The sequence below is a fragment of the Pongo abelii genome, chromosome 17 (assembly GCF_028885655.2).
Source record: "Pongo abelii isolate AG06213 chromosome 17, NHGRI_mPonAbe1-v2.0_pri, whole genome shotgun sequence".
Taxonomy (NCBI): Eukaryota; Metazoa; Chordata; class Mammalia; order Primates; family Hominidae; genus Pongo; species Pongo abelii.
This window is the reverse complement of record NC_072002.2, coordinates 72,735,178-72,743,556: the sequence shown is the minus strand read 5'-3', so window position 1 is coordinate 72,743,556 and position 8,379 is coordinate 72,735,178. Positions and strand designations below refer to the sequence as shown.

The 8,379-nt window shown below is 44.2% G+C and overlaps 1 pseudogene; it reads left to right on the top strand.

Moving 5' to 3' along the window:
• The first annotated feature begins 771 nt into the window (after positions 1-771).
• LOC100449887 (small ribosomal subunit protein eS26-like) lies at positions 772-1,324 on the top strand (annotated as a pseudogene).
• The last annotated feature ends 7,055 nt before the right edge of the window (positions 1,325-8,379 follow it).

Genomic DNA, 8,379 nt, shown 5'->3' with positions numbered 1-8,379 from the left:
TCACCTGGACCCCATTACATTGTCACCCAGCCATTCGTGGTGGGGCTCCATGGCCCAGCTCTCCATGTCTCAGTCAGAAATGCAAGGATGCCATCATGGAGGACGCAAGTCAACAGAAAGATTTGCATTAAAAAATAAAGTTGAACATTTTTTTTCTTTTTTGAGACAGGGTCTTACTTTGTCACCCAGGCTGGAGTGCAGTGGCAAGATCTCAGCTCACTACAGCCTTGACCTCCTGGGCTCAAGTGATCCTCCCACCTCAGCCTCCTGAGTAGCTGGGACTACAAGCACACACCACCACACCTGGCTAAATGTTATTTTTATAGAAATTGGGAGGCCGAGGTGGGCAGATCACGAGGTCAGGAGTTCAAGACCAGACTGGCCAACGTGGTGAAAGCCTGTCCCTACTAAAAATACAAAAATTAGCTGGGTGTGGTTGCAGGTGCCTGTAATCCTAGCTACCTGGAGGCAGAGGCAGGAGAATTGCTTGAACCCAGGAAGTGGAGCTTGCAGTGAGCCAAGATCATGCCACTGCACTCCAGCCTGAGTGACAGAGCAAGATTCCGTCTCAAAAAAAAAAAAAAAAAAGAAAGAAAGAAAGAAAGAAATGGGGTCTTACTGTGTTGCCCAGGCTGGTCTCGAACTCCTGGGCTCAAACAATCTGCTCACTTCAATCTCCCAAAGTGCTGGGACTACAGACATGAGCCACTGTGCCCGGCAAAGCTGGACATTTTCTAACAGAAAGTAAGTCTGTTTTGACAATGAGACCTGGCTTTGCTATTTTGATTACACGGCAGACATTTTCCATATGTTGAATGACTGAAACTGGGGGGCAGGGTGGGGTGAGCCCACATGTTCAAGCACGTAGTTTAAAAAGTATAGATTTTTGCTCTCCAGTCCGTGCTTCCAAGATGACAAAGAAAAGAAGGAACAACGGTCGTGCCAAAAAGGGCCATGGCCACGTGCAGCCTATTCACTGCACTAACTGTGCCTGATGCGTGCCCAAGGAAAAGGCCATTAAGAAATTCGTCATTCAAAACACAGTGGAGGCCTCAGCAGTCAGGGACATTTCTGAAGCGAGCATCTTCGATGCCTATGTGCTTCCCAAGCTGTATGTGAAGCTACATTACTGTGTGAGTTGTGCAATTCACAGCAAAGCAGTCAGGAATCCATCTCATGAAGCCCGCAAGGACCAAACACCCCCACCCCGATTTAGACCTGCGGGTGCTGCCCTACATCCCCCACCAAAGCCCATGTAAGGAGCTGAGTTCTTCAAGACTGAAGACAGACTATTCTCTGGAGAAAAATAAAATGGAAATTGTACTTAAAAAAAAAAGTGTAGATTTTTAAATTACGTCGATAAACAAGAATTGAAATTAATGATATTTCAGGCTTTCCAACCTCTTCTGAATATACCAGGTATGAAAATATGCTTCCAAAGAAACTGTTATAATTAAGAATCACTTGGTAAATCTTGGTAAAGCTTTTTGGTGTACTTTCTAGAGAGTAAGAGAAATCAGTGCTTCTAATGACTGAGTAACAAATCCTTCTGCAAGTCAAATGGTTTCTAGTTCCTTGCCTTGAGCAAAATTGAAGGAGTACTTAATTGAGCTGTCAACTAATAGATGGAAAATATGATTTTTGGCAGATACCTTAGAAGGAGCTTAGAGAATTGAGTGCTACTAATATAAGAGAAATTTTTCTCTTTCCTCCTACTTATTTATGGAAGCCAATGTTTACCAGCACCTGATTCTATAAAATTAAGGACAAAAATAAAATTGTTGCTAACTCTGTCTCATTCACTCCCACATACGTGAGCTCATTGGAAAACATGAACAAATACTTTCATTTAGCTCCTTGAGAAATTCATTTAAAATGCAATTTTACTTTTCCCATTTAAGAATTATATTCATGTGTAATAACGTGACATTTTTATGTTATGCTGATTAATGGGTACTACTAGTGACATTCATGATAACCAAGAAGAAATATTTCAACACTTAGGGCTTAAGGATGCAGAATAAAAGTCTTATGTATAAAATTTTCAATTTATGTAGATATTTTTGTGGCAGAGAAGTAAAACAGGATGATCAACAGGCATTGGAGTATAAAAATATATTACATTAGAAAAATACATTAGGGAAAGGCAATGAAAATATGAGTTCAAGGAGAAAAAAAGTAGTGTAAAATTTTAGACTACTATAATGGAGCTGGTTTATGTATTTTTTTCTTTTTCTTTTCTTTTTTTTTTTTTTTTTGAGATGAAGTTTCGCTCTGTCACCCAGGCTGGAGTACAGTGGCCTGATCTCGGCTCACTGCAACCTCCGCCTCCTGGGTTCAAACGATTCTCCTGCCTCAACTTCCCAAGTATTTGGGATTACAGGTGCCCACCACCATGCCCAGCTAATTTTTGTATTTTTAATAGAGACGGGGTTTCACCATGTTGGCCAGCCTGGTCTCGAACTCCTGACCTCAAGTAATCCACTTGCCTCGGCCTCCCAAAGTGCTGGGAGTACAGGCGTGAGCCACCGCACCTGGCTTGTTTATGTATTTTCAAATGGATAATAGATATCAAATCACTATGATGTTTAGATATCATTGGATATGTTTATTAATACATTTAAAATGGCTTTGTTTAAAAATGTTCATAGTTATGTGTAATAGGTCAGAAATAATATTCCAGGCAACTACTTTAACTTATTTAAGCTATGATGCCAGGGGACAAGGCTTTTCATGATTTGCTGAGAGGGGATGCAAAATAAAAAGTCTGAAGGCTAGGCAGCTCAAGAGTTCTCAATCTTGGTTGCACATTAGAATCTCCTGGAGTGGCCTGTAATCCCAGCACTTTGGGAGATTGAGGTGGACAGATCACTTGGAGTCAGGAGTTCCAGACCAGCCTGGCCAACATGGCAAAACCCCGTATCTACCAAAAATACAAAAAAATTAGCCGGCCATAGTTGCAGGCACCTGTCATCTCAGCTACTTGGGAGACTGAGGCAGGAGAATCACTTGAACCTGGGAGGTGGAGGTTGCAGTGAGCCAAGATCATGCCACTGCACTCCAGCCTGGGTGACAGAGCGAGACCCTCTCTGGAAATAAATAAATAAATAAATAAATAAATAAATAAATAAAGTACGCAAAAAAAGAGAATATCCTGGAGTGATTTTTCAAAAATATATGGATTCCTGGGCCCCACTCCAGACCAAATAAATCAGAGTCTCTAGGAGAGGGACTCAGGCATTGGGATTATTTAAAAATACTCAGGTATTTTTAATGTGTTTAGGCTTGAGAACCCCTGGGAGCCTAGAAGAATAAGGACTCCTCCAGGGTGGCTGAGAGCCTAGAAGAATAAGGACCCCCCCAGGGTGGCTGAGAGTTATCTGTATCTTGTGGAAGGAGCAGGTAGCTGAAGCTCTGTGGCCCTGGGGCAAGAACAGTGAGAACTCCAAAACTGATGCTTCTCTTGATTTTAGTCTCTGGTGAAGAAGAGCTGAGGTGTCCTGCCAGCTGTGTTCTAAAACTGCACATGGCCACTCCATGGCTCAGTTCTCAGGGTCTGAGAAGCCCCTTCCTGGGCTGCTCCTGCTTCTCCTGGAGCTGGGACTCCTCTTTCTCATGATCGAGGTGAGACACCCTTTCACTAGACCTGCAGAATGTGAGACTGACCTCAGGGCAGGGAAGGCGAGAAGAGAAGAATTTGGAGACAACAATATAGGGTGGAAGTGTGTGCTCCCAACTCCTGTAGAGCATGTGGAGGGGCCATGTCAGGGGCATTGATTATGTTGATTCCGACCTACTCTAAGTCCTTTGGGATGATTTGAACTTGTCTAGGCTCTACACAGCTCCCGAGAAACAGAGGCACCCAATTTGCATGAACGACAGGTCCATAGCAGGTAGGCAGAGCCAGAAAGAAAACCAACAGGAAACTAGGAGTCATGAGACTCATGGGCGCCAGGGAAGGCTCCCTCCTGGCTGGCTGTGTAACCCTGGGACTTTGTCACACAGATGGGCAGAAGGAAGTGAGCACTAACCTCTGTTCCAGCTCTGTGATTACATTAGATTAGTGCAAAAGTAATTGTGATTTTGCCATAACTTTTAAATGGCAGTAACTGTAATTACTTTTGCACCAACCTAATATCTCAGTGGTCTCCTGCTTTGTAGGAGTTTGTAGACCTAGGAGATCACATCTTCTAGGTCTGTCTGGACTGTTTGTATGAAGCATGTGTTCTCACAGAAGTGTTAGCTTAACCCAGTCATGGTCACAGCTTACTTAGATGTCTCCACAGCCAACCGCCCGCCCCTGGTTGACTCATTGGATTTACAAAGCCTCTCACGTCATTCTTGCGTGTCTTATGCAATCAATATTCGACATCAAGCACTGAGATTTACCAGCCACACCTAATTCTGGGAAAGGCCAAATGAGAAAGGCGTGTCTCTCACACATGACCCCTCTCTTTATGTTCTGTACCTGGTGTTTTAGTTTCCTGTGCCTGCCCTAACAAAGCACCACAAACCAGGTGAGTTAAAATAACAGAAATTTATTCCCTTACGATTCCAGAAGGCAGCAGTCTGAAAGCATTATCACCGGGCCATAATCAAGGGTTGGCAGGGCCATACTGTCTCTGGAGGTTCCAGAGAGAATCTGTTCTTGCCTCCTTTGGTTTCTAGTAGCTGCAAGCATTCCTTGACTTGTGGACACATCATTCTAATCTCTGCCTCCATCTTCATATCACCCTCTCCTCTGTGTGTGTGTGTGTGTGTGTGTGTAAAATCTACCTGGGTCTTCTCTTCAGGGATAAATGTGATTGCATTTAGGGCCCAGCTAATCCAGATAATCTCCCTCATCTCAGGATAATTAATGTAATCTCATCTGCAAAGATATTTTTTCCAAATGATATAATATTTACAGGTTTCAGAGATTAGGACCTGATGTCTTTGAAAGCCATTATTCAGTCTACTACACCTGGTGAAGAGATGTCATTTGGTTATAACGAGCTTTCCGTCAGTCACTGAAACTTAACCACTGTGTGGTCCCTGGTCACACATTTCCCTTGCGGGTTTGGCTTCTGGGTTCCTAAATATCTAGTGCCACCTCTAACAACAATACTCAACTTGATGGCTTCTAAAATTCTAGGTGTCTGCCTGAGATAGGAATCTAGGCCAAAATATTTCAGATACTTGTTGTCAGAGGGCAGTATAGATGGGGGAATAGGATGATGTGTTCCAGAACTTGGCCTGGGAAGCAATGCTGTGAGTCTACAGGGGAGTCAGAGAGACTCATTCATCAAATTACTGCTCTGTGCAGATGTGTCATTTTATGGTAAGGGAGTCCTTGAGTCCTAGGTGTCCTCCAGGGACTCTGTGTAGTGGAGGGACAACTTTCTAGGCCACAAGACAACTTATTTTTTTTTGAGACAGAGTCTTGCTCTGTTACCCAGGCTGGAGTACAGTGGCACGATCTTGGCTCACTGTAACCTCTGTTTCCCGGGTTCCAGCGATTCTCCTGCCTCAGCCTCCCGAGTAGCTGGGACTACAGGTGCGTGCCACCACACCCGGCTAATTTTTGTATTTTTAGTAGAGATGCGGTTTCACCATATTGGCCAGGCTGGTCTCGAACTCCTGACCTCAGGTGATCCACCCACCTTGGCCTCCCAAAGTGCTAGGATTACAGGCAAGAGCCACCATGCCCGGCTTGACAACTTTTTTTTTTTTTTTTAGAGACAGGGTCTCACTCTGTTGCCCAGGATGGCATGTAGTGGTGCAATCAAATCTCACTGTGACCTCAAACTCCCAGGCTTAAGCAATCCTCCTGCCTCAGATTCCTGAGTTGCTGAGACTACAGGTGCATGCCACCATGCCCAGCTAATTTTAAAAATGTGTTTTAGAGATGGGGTCTCCTATGTTGCTCAGGCAGAGGACAACCCTTTTTAAAAAATTTTTTATTTTATTTTAATTTCTGGGGTCCATGTGCAGGCTTATTATATAGGTAAACGTGTGCCATGGTGGTTTGCTGTACCTATCAACCCATTACCTAGGTATTAAGTCCAGCATGCATCAGCTATTTTTCCTAATGTTCTCCCACCCACTGAGAGGCCCCAGTGTGCGTTGTTTCCGTCCCCATGTCCATGTGTCCTCACTGTTCAGCTCCTACTTATAAGTGAGAACACGCAGTGTTTGGTTTTCTGTTCCTGCGTTAGTTTGCTAAGGATAATGGCTTCCAGCTCCATCCATGTCCCTGCAAAGGACATGATCTTTTTCCTTTTTATGGTCACATAGTATTCCATGGTGTATATGTACCACATTTTCTTTATCCAGTCTGTCACTGATGGGCATTTGGGTTGATTCCATGTCTTTGCTATTGTGAATAGTGCTGTAATGAACATATGCGTGCATGTATCTTTGTAATAGAATGATTTATATTTCTTTTGATATATACCCGGTAATGGGATTGCTGGGTAAAATTGTATTATTTCCGGTTCTAGGTCTTTGAGGACTCACCACACTGTCTTCCACAATGGTTGAACTAATTTACTTTCCCACCAACGGTGTAAAAGGGTGAGAAGAACTCTTAAAGGGGTCCAATTGGGCTGAACAATCTGTAGCCAGATCACCTAAACCTGCCCCTTGAATGGTGGCGGGAAAGAGGGAAGAAGGGAACAAGGGGCAGCAGAGGGGAACATGAGCTCATGCCCCATTTTTGGATGCTGTTGGAAAAGAAAGCCAAATGGCAAGAGGGAGGGTATGTAAAATCTTGATAAAAGATCTCCATCTGCATGGTGCTTTTCATCAACAAATGGATCTGAGGTGCAATTAGTAAATGTGAAAGGATCTCTCAGGACAGCCACAAAATGGGTTGCTAAGTTTGGAAGCTTCTCTGAGTACCTCACACATGGTAAGTCCCATTAAATATTTGTTAATGTGTCGGTGTTTCCACTTGGGAAAGAAGGGTTTCAGCCATGCATGCACAGCATTTTTTTTTGCTTTGGGTGGATGGTGGATTCTCGTTATTCTGTCCTGGCATTTGCTGTACTAAGAACCCTTTAATTCGAATTTGGGTAGCTTCATATCGTATTTGGATTAACACTGAACCAACACTGCCAACACTGTGGATAAAGTGTTTTCTTTTGGGTTTTAAGAGCATCAGCTCTATCCATTTGTGGTGTTTAATCTATTCTGAATCAATTATATAATTCAAATAAATGACTCAATGGTTTTCTTATTTACTAATCTTTTTACTTGTGTATTTTCTCAACTATTCTAAGCCATTCTGCGTTATCTTAGTATCCACTTTTTGACTCTCTCTCTCTCTCTCTCACACACACACACACACACACACACACACACACACACACGAGTGTGCTGTCCTTCATAGTTTGGTACCAGCTGCAAAATGACTAATAGGCAATTATAGTTTCCTCTTGAGAGTCTATGGAATATCAAACAGTTGGAGTCCTCTGATTGGGTACAAGTGTTTGGTGATGATTTTAATCACATTGGAGTTCAAGAAAGCATCAACCTACTATAATCCTTCTGGAATGGAACCAAACCAGGGACTCTCCTGGCTGTGACAGCGAGTGTGGAGAGTCAAAGTCTAGGCCTGGCTCTGCCACTAATTTCCTTCCCTGTCCAGGGACCCGCTGCAAGCTCCTCCCCAGTGGCCGTGTCTGTGCTACCAGCTTGCAGCGGGTCCCTGGGCAGAGAAGGAGAGAGGAGAGTCCCTGGAGCTCTGTGCCTATCCTCCTCCCAGACTATTCTCACCCTAGCATCAGGCCCTAGCTTTAATGCCATTTCTTGGGGATGCCTTTCCTGACTCTGGGTCTAGTATAGATTCCCCTGCTACTTTCTTCCAGGCCCTGATCACCCATCACCCTATTCATGTATTCAACTACCTACTATATGCCAGGCAGTGAGCTAGATGCCAGGCATGCGGTATGAAAAAGACTGCTTGCCCTTATGGAGCTTATGATAGGTGGCAGGGAGGGGCTTGAGATAGACAGCAACCCTGTACGCAGTAAAGATAAAATTCAGCCATGGGAAGTCACCAAAGGAGAAGAAAGGGGTATGATGAGAAAGTTCACCAAGGGCCATCCTAGGGACTGAGCTCAGGCCCAGGTCCCAGCTAGAGAGGTGAGAGCCCTGTGATCGTTCCTGCCCAGGTGCCTGCTTCAGGACTCTGGCTCAGCACCTTTCATTCAACACAATGTATTGACGCCTACTGAGTGCCCAGCTGTGATGTGCCTCTTTCTTCAAACCCTGCTCTTGGCCAAACCTAGACTGTTTAGCCTATGGTGGGCATAGGCCCTGACCTGTAGAGGGTGGTCTGGCTTTGTCACAGAATTGGGCATTTCTGAGAGTTTGAGAGATTCCTTAACAGGGCTC